General features: G+C 42.7%; 1 protein-coding gene across 3 annotated transcripts in view; it reads left to right on the top strand.

Annotated features, from left to right (window-relative positions):
• The window catches only part of Ninl (ninein like), a 137830-nt gene that overhangs the window by 24460 nt on the left and 104543 nt on the right, over positions 1–8827 (top strand). The window contains exon 2 of one of the 3 annotated variants that reach the window (XM_029555057.1): positions 2599–2668. The exons of the other annotated variants lie outside the window; for them this stretch is intronic. The gene's annotated coding sequence lies outside the window, so the exon portion shown is untranslated. The remainder of the gene's footprint in view (positions 1–2598; positions 2669–8827) is intronic. 3 annotated transcript variants of the gene reach the window in all.

An 8827-nucleotide genomic window follows, 5' to 3' on the forward strand; every position in this document is an offset into this window, starting at 1 on the left:
TTTAATTAAAAAAAATATATATATATTTTTGAAAAAGCTCCCTTCTGCCATGTCCTTTTATACTGGCTGCCAGAGGAAGGTGCCACCCACATTCCTAAGTCTTCTGGTTTCTGATCAAGAAAATCCCTCATATTTTAATTATTTCCAGATCCAGTCAAGTTGACTACCAAGATCGGTCATCAGTTGGCATCATACTCAGAATTCCACGGTGTCCTCAGGTGATGGACTCAGCTCCTAGCCTCTGAGAGCAGGGATCACTGAGCTGAGCCTCCCTCCACCTGCTAGTATCTTTTTACCTGGACTCCCTGGCTTACCCCTCTGCCCCCCTTGGCCCCTTCTGCCTCACCAGAGCTGTGACTGGACCTACTTCTTTATCTTATGTCACCCTTTTGTTTCTCCATACCTTCATCTGTCCTGTCAGCCCTTTGTGATTTCCAACACTTCCAGCTTTTCTTTGGTATAGATTTTGTTCTTTGTTATCTTCACTCTTCTCACTCACTGCATCACGGGGATAATTTCTGCTTGGCCATTGTGCTTCTGTGGTTCAGGTTTAACTTAAATATAAAAATAAACTTGGCATTTCTCATAAAATCAGGTTTTTAGGGTAGTGTTAAACAGCACTCCATTATTACAACAAACTTTCCAAAATTGTCAACTTAAAGAGATGAAGGGTTTACTTTGGCTCGTGGTTTCACAGGTTTTAGTCCATGGTCCCTTGGTCCTGTTGCTTCAGGGCTGTGGCTGTTATAACATTGTGGTGGAAGCCCATGGCAGAGGAAGCAGCAAGAGAAAGAGGAGGGGGGTGGGGTTTCAATATCCCCTTCAAAGGCAAGCTCACAACCTCACTTTTCCTGCCAGTTTCCACCTCATAAAGTTTCCACCAACCTCCAGTATTGTCAAAGGATGGGAACCAAGTCTTAAACAGACCTTTGGAGGACACTTATCTAAACCATAGCAAATAGATGTCATATTTTATACAACTATACAGTCAAAATGTATTTATAGTTTAACTTCAGTGCCTTGCCACAATGGGAGATCATCCCACATCTATGACCCCCCCTGCAAGGCTCAGGGACTTTTGCAGAAGAGGTTGGTGGAAAGAATGTAAGAGCCAGAGGAAGGAGTGGAGTGTTACCTGGAAGTGCCCTCTGACCACTATGCCGGCAAGCTGTAGTCACACCTCCTTCCCATGCTCATCAAGGAGTCCAGGGGGGAGTCAGTTACCCCTCCCACCCAATCAGGCAGCCTTAGCTGCATAAGGATATATAAGACAAGAATGCCATGAGGCACCTCTCTTGACATTTTGTGTGGCTGTCGGAAGTCACAAGATCTGTATTTGAGTTTGAACTTTCCAGCGCAGTCCTTAATTGGTGCCCACTCTTCTGTAAGTAAACTCCCACCCTATGCTCTGTCAGCAAGCCCAATAAACTTGTTAGGATTTTCAAAAAAAAAAGAAAAAAAGAACAGAGCTAACGGAAACCTTCATTATTCCACCAAAGTTGACCCCATGTAGGTAAATGCTTTGGTGTTTGATTTCTTATTCCTCTCTTCCCACCTTAAACTTCATTGTATATATATTTTATGTAGCTTGCTTCAAATTATTTCTGGAAAAATGTGTTAAAATTGCCTCCCTTTGGAATAAAAAAATTATAGTTTAAATACCAATGAGCTACAAAACTATACTAATTCAAGTATAAGTGTTAGTTTATTCTGATAGTTTTCTGCCAAAAAAAAAAGTCTCTAGTCTGCCGTGGTGCTATTGCTCTGGGATCATCCTGCTCTTCCATTGTTACCTATGTCTCCCACCCCAGGATGGGAAACTGAATTTTTCTACTTCTGCATGGTAGGCCATGATGTCACATAGTGTTCCAAATGTGTGATTTATGAAATGTATCTCTGGTCTTTTTATCCATAAATTCAAGCACCAATACTAGCACTGAATTTGGGAGGCGGAACCCAGTCAAAGGTGATTACAGATCTAAAAAGAAATCTGTCTTCACATAGAAAACTCTGTTCCCTGAGGATGTAGAAGGCCCGGCCTTGAGAAGCTCTGCCCAGAGCTCATCCACCTTTGTGTGGATGGTCTAGACATCATGGATCAAGCATGTTGCTATAGTTGCTGAGTATCCAGTCACTATGGACTTTGTGAAGTTAGTGTACTGGAATTGTTCAAGTTAAAGCCAAAGGCCATGAATGTTACGTGTTCCATAGCTTTTTCCTGCTAGGCCCCACTGAAGGTGGCTGAGCCAGGTCAGAGTGCAATCTCAAAAGTATGCCATCATCTCTAACTGCCTTTGCCCCTCTGAGCCACTTTATCTTGACTAAATGTCCTCATCTTCCTGGAATTTATGCCCCTCCTCTGAGAATAAGCCAAGGTCCTGCCATTGACCATATGATTCATAGCTGTTCCCGACCCTGGAACACTGTGTGCTTGCTCTTCGGAAACCATCAGATATTTCTCTTGGATGGTGTGGAATTAAATAGGATTTTCTTAAGAATGGAATTTCATGCTTTAGATTGCAGGCTGAAGGGTAGGAGGCCTAGAACCCACTTGAGTCTTCTTGGCAGTTTCTAAAGGTACCCCTTATCCTTTTTCAGGACAAGAGAGAGGCATCCTTCCAGAACTTTCTTCAGCATCTCTACCTGTGTGTATCAGATATACGTGAAAGTGAGTGACTCTCTCAGGGTCCCCTTTGTGCACCTAATTAAAAGCCCAGCCATATTTCCCACTCCTTCCTGCTTTGCTTCTCTCTATACCACTAATGACTGTCCAAGAGATAACTTGTAAGGGGTAGGGAACATAGCTCAGCAGAACTTTTTTAAAAATTTTATTTAATAATAACCACATGATTAGAAGAAGCATTTCATTATAGCATTACCATATTCAATAACAATTTCCAGAGCAAAGATGCATCTCTTTCAAAATTGGCTGTAAATTTTTAGGTTCACAGTTGAATTAATATACAGTTATATAATATTGAACTCAGTATAAACCCTATAAGACATAAAATTGAATGAGGTTTTAACCTTTAAAAAAGATCTCCATTTCATTTTAAAATATAGTTTCATACAGAAAAACTCATTTTTAATGCTACTAACAGATGTTTGCACATGCGTCTCTAATCTCTATGTATCTGATTATTACTGATTACTGTGATTATTAGTCACAGTCAGTTACACTCAGATCATTGGCACCAGAGTATGGATATAAAGTCATCAGGTAGATTTCAGTGGTAATGTTTTTCATCTCTACTAATTAACATGAAGCAAATTTTTATGCTTCTTCCTCAAATACAACTCATTTTTTTATTTGTTGATTTTTTTCTATTTCATATAGAACACCCCAAACAATCTTGTTCATCTATATACCCACATCCCAAATGGCACCCTCCCATAGCCCCCACCCCTGCTCACTGGAGCCCATATACTACTCTGTCATCCCTGTTACTGTTTGCTGTGTTATCGATGCCCCCAGCTGTTCCCCAGTGCTTGTCCATCCACTGAATCTAGTCAGCCTATCTAGAGTTCCTTGTTTTAGGAAAATCAGCTCTTCCTCATCTAGCAGCAATCAGTTGCCAATATTCCTTTAGATAAGATTAGGGTCTGCTGTTCATTTTCCAGTTCTATGATGGGTTACTGTCTGGGAGTCTCTTGGGCCACCCTGGCCAGTAACCCAAAGGAAAGTATCTCCTGTCTGGCATTGTTTCTTGTTATGTACCCTTTAGCTGTACACATGGACTCTTGAAGAATTATATTGACCCCTTTAATCTTTGGTTATTGTGCTGGATAGCTTTAGTGTCAACTTGACACACCTGGGTTGAGGGAGCCTCAATTGGGGAATTATCTTCATTGGACTGGCCTGTGGCCATGTCCATGGGGCATCTTCTTGATTGTTCAGTGATGTGGGAGGGCCCAGACCACTGTGGATGGTACCACCCCAGACAGGTGGGCCTGTGTTAAATAAGAAAGCAGGCTGAGCAGGAGCCAGGGGAACAAGTCAGTAAGCAGTGATCCTCCATGGCCTGTGCTCTAGCTTCTGCCTCTAGGTTCTTACCCTGCGTTCCTACCTTGGGCTCCCTGATGAACTGTGACCTGGGAGATGTAAGACAAATAAACCCTTTCTTCCCCAAGTTGGTAGTGGTCAGAGTGTTTTGTCACAGCAATGGAGAAACAAACTAGAACAGAAATTGGTACCAGAGAGTTGGGTATTGCTGTGACACACCTGACCCAGTTGTTTTTGTTATAGGACAGAGTTCGTTAAAAAATCACCAACACTGCTTTAAGAAAAGTAGCAAGGTAAATTTTAATTTTCGACCGGCCCGGCTGTCTATCTCGGGAGTAGAAGCAGCCCTGGTGATTGTCAGGTCAGAGTTTTTATAGGATTACAGAATTATTATTAAAACAGGACATTTGTGAACCAATCAGGTTTGTACAACATAGCAGAATTTTGACTCTATTAATTAACAACCAATCATTATACAGACAAGTAATACAGTCATATAACTTGGCACTCAACTTTGTGACATTAAAACTAGCCAACTGCTTTAGCCATAACAAGTAAAATAAGACAGTCAAGGTAAATAACTTCTAGGTGGTCATACAATAACAGGATAACAAGGGTGGTCTTATGCCCTGTGTCAGGGTGACCCAAGACAGCAAGCAGGTTACAGAAGTGAAAACAAGCTGGTTAGTCAGATGTACAATGTCTGGAATTATCACATTCCATGATTCATGGCAAGGGCAATTTTCCAAGGCCCAAGGTTGCCCCCTTTTCCTTTTGGTGTAGAGCAAAGTTTCTGCTGAAATGGCTCTGAACAGAATGGAGTAACCTAGGGAAGTTTGCTGAGCCAGTTCAGTTTTTGGGAGGATTGTGGAAGTGTTTGGAACTTTGGGCTGGAAAAGCTATTGAGTGCTTAGAGTTTGTTGCTGTGGAGCTTGGAACAGTTATGCTGAAAGAGTTGTGAACAATGGAGGCCTGGTTTAGGACCCTTCATAGGGAAACAGAGGCTATCAGGGCTGTTTGTGTGATACTTTGAATTGAGAATTTGTGGGTTCTGGTCAGCTAGGGCTGAAGAATCAGCTGTGATTAAGAAGAGACCAGAACCTTAAGTAAAACCTTTCCTTTACTGGGACAATTGATGCTGGTTAGCTGGGGCTGAAAATTCAGCTGTAAGCAACAAGAGACCAGCATCATTGTGGTGAAGTCTTCTGGGAGGTATTTCCTCAGGGTCAGCACACAGAGGGAACCTGAGCCTCTATCTCAAGCTGGAAGCAGGACTTAGTAATGTGTAAGACTCTCCTGCGTGGTTCTGGTGTTGAAAGCATGACGGAGTCACAGAGAGCAGCTGAGGCTTGGCACTCTGAGAGGCCAGGAAAGGACAGCTATAGGTGAAAGGGCAGCTTCAGTTGCAACAAAGACCCCAGGATTGAAGGGGGTCATGGAGAGAATCTGAGGCTTTGCACCCGGAAAGGCAAGAAGAGGCCAGTGGTGAAGGTGCAGCCTCAGTTTCAGTGGAGACCCCAGCTTTTTGGAGATGCCGGGACCATGGGACGACCACCAAGGACAGCAGTAGGTGTGGAATGGAGCTGGCCTGGGTCTGTGAAACGAGCTGTGTGTGCTGTGGACTGCAGAGTCAGAGAAGTGGAGCTGCCAGAACCCTTTGGAGCCCAGAAGATAGTGACTGAATCCCAGATGTCCGGCCTTGAGCTACTTTGCTGGACTTTCGTTTTGCTTAGGTGTGCCCGATTCTTCTCTTTGAAATAAGACAGTACTTGTTTTCGATTTTACAGAAGCCCACCCACACTTGAGACTTTTAAAAGAGACTATGGACTTTTAAATGTTTGGATTTTTTTTTGTCTTTTTGAAGCAGGGTTTTCCTGTAGCCCCAGCTGTCCTGGAACTCACTATAGAACTCACAGAGATCCACCTGCCTCTGCCTCCTAAGTGCTGGGACTATAGGCGTGCACGCCCGGCTATATTTGGATTTTTTTAAGGGCTGTGGGGCTTTTAAGGTTATACTGTCTTATGTTGTGAAATTAATGTTAACATCATATCTTGGGGACAAGAATTGGAAAGTTTATGGTTTAATAGTGATGTGTTTGTGTGTCTAGTTGACAAAGGGTCAATTGTGCTGGATAGCTTTGGTGTTAACTTGACACACCTGGGTTGAGGGAGCCTCAATCAGGGAATTGCCTTCATTGGACTGGCCTGTGGCCATGTCTATGGGGCACCATCTTGATTGTTGAGTGATGTGGGAGGGATCAGCCCACTGTGGGTGGTGCCACCCCTGGGCAGGTGGGCTTGTGTTGCTTAAGAAAGCAGGTTGAGCAGGAGTCGGGGAGCAAGTCGGCAAGCAGCATTCCTCTATGGCCTGTTCTCCAGCTCCTACCTGCAGGTTCCTGCCCTGAGTTCCTACCTTGGGCTCCCTGATGAACTGTGACCTGGGAGATGTAAGCTAGGTAAACCCTTTCCTCCTCAAGTTGGTAGTGGTCAGAGTATTTTGTCAGAGCAATGAAGAGACAAACTAGAGCAGAAATACTTTCCTTTTGGTTGTTTAGGACCGTACAGTTGGCCCAGATAAACCAATTTATTTTTACTCTTAAGGTTATTTGAGGATCTCCAGGGTCACATGGGCTTGGGAGGAGCCCCTGGCCCCTTTCTTTTACCAGTTCTATGTGAAGATAAGTCAAAGGTCCTACTTGACCATGACTGGCTTCCCTTGGAAGCATGGAAGAAATGTTTCCTCTGTGTTGACTCTCCTCTTTGTAGACTGGACACTGGTTCACGTCCATTTGATGGGGTCTCCATGGCCTCCTTGATCAAGAAGACAGATGACTCACCAGAGTTACAGGACATTTTGAGAGATGCTCATAGTCCCCTGGAACTTAGTTGACCTAGGAGGGAAAGGAGCAAAAACTGTCCTTTATGTCCCTCTGACCAAATTAGTATAGGCCTCAAAGTATGGCTGTTAAACATCCAAGAAGTCTAGTTTCACCAGCCTGGTACTTTTAATTACCATGTGCCATGTAGATAAAGCTTGGGCAAAGACCAAATGTTCTCGGATAAACCTTGCCTAGATATATATTATATCCCTTGAGCTAGCTGTATGTATAATTTGTCAGTAGGTTGTTTGATTAATGTGGTTCCCTCTGTATTTTTTTTTTTAAACTAGCTAGGCAATATTTATTTCTCGCATTGTCTAACCCTTCCACCATGATTTCCCCATTTAAAGTGCCCCCATTTTTCCCATTTCTCCCTTAATAATACCCTTCTCCTATGGTCCCACCTCCCCTGAGCTCCTTATTTCCTTTATCCCCAAGGTTCCTTGTATAACCCCCCTTTTAAAAAAAAATTTTTTTAGCCATTTCTCCCTTATTAACACATGTTTCCTACTGTTCTTTCAGATTCTTTTCCTTTACCTCACTAGTTCCTTTTCATTATCCTACTTCCTGTAGTTATGTCTGGATTCATACTCATAAGGATTTGGTGCTAGGATCCACATATGAGGGAGAACATATGTTGTTTTGTTTTGTTTTGTTTTCCTGAGTCTGTGTTACTTCACTTAGAATAGCAGTTTCTAGTTCCATCCATTTACCTGCAACTTCCATGATTTCATCTTTCTTTACTGCTGAGTAAAACTCCATCATATAAACGAACCACATTTTCATTATCCACTCATCAGTTGAGGGACATTTAGGTTGCTTCCATCTCTCAGCTATTGTGAAAAGAGCAGCAACAAACTGGTAGGTTCATTTGTAGTTTTTTAAGAGTTCTCCACACTGCTTTCCATATGGGTTGAACCAGTTTGCAGCCCCATCAGCAGTGGATGAGTGTTCCCCTTTCCCCACATCCTCTCCAACATTTGGTACCATTTGTTCTCTTGATCTTAGCCAGTCTGACTGGGGTAAGATGAAATCTTAAAGTGCTTTTAACTTGCATTTCCCTAATTACTAATGATGTGGAATACCTTTTAAGATGCTTCTTAGCCATCTTCATTTCTTCTTTTGAGAACTCTGTTCAGCTCCCTAGCCTTTTTTTTTTTCCTGTCTTTTTTGAGACAGGGTCTCCTTGAAGCCCGAGCTGTCCTGGAACTCACTATGTAGACCAGGCTGGCTTCGAACTCACAAAGATTTGCCTGCCTCTGCCTCCCAAGTGCTGGAATTAAAGGCTTGGGCCGCTACGCCCAGCCCTCAGCCTAGATTCTTTGCTTTTTGAGTTTGTTATATTCTGGATGTTAAACCTCTGTCAGATATGTCACTGGTGAAGATTTTCTCCCATTCTGTGTGTTTTCTCTTCACTTCTTTGGTAGCTTCTTTTTTTAAAAAATATTTTACTATTTTTATTTTATGTGTATGAGTATATTGCCCACACGTATGTGAGTGCACCTGTGTCGTGCAACTCCGGAGGTCAGAAGAGGGCTTCGGATTCCCCTGGAACGGGAGTTAAGGATGGTTTGTAGTCACCATGTGGGTGCTTTTGTTGATTCTTGACCTTGTTTCCTAAGCAGTTGATGTCTGGTTTAGAAAAATCCTTTCCTACACCTATATCATGTAGGTTATTCCCAATGTTTTCTTCTAATAGTTTCAGAGTTTCAGACTTCACATTGAGGTCAAGAGGGCTTCGGATTCCCCTGGAACGGGAGTTAAGGATGGTTTGTAGTCACCATGTGGGTGCTTTTGTTGATTCTTGACCTTGTTTCCTAAGCAGTTGATGTCTGGTTTAGAAAAATCCTTTCCTACACCTATATCATGTAGGTTATTCCCAATGTTTTCTTCTAATAGTTTCAGAGTTTCAGACTTCACATTGAGGTCTTTGATCCATTTGGAA

Source organism: Nannospalax galili, unplaced genomic scaffold (assembly GCF_000622305.1).
Source record: "Nannospalax galili isolate Female #2095 unplaced genomic scaffold, S.galili_v1.0 scaffold1626, whole genome shotgun sequence".
NCBI lineage: Eukaryota > Metazoa > Chordata > Mammalia > Rodentia > Spalacidae > Nannospalax > Nannospalax galili.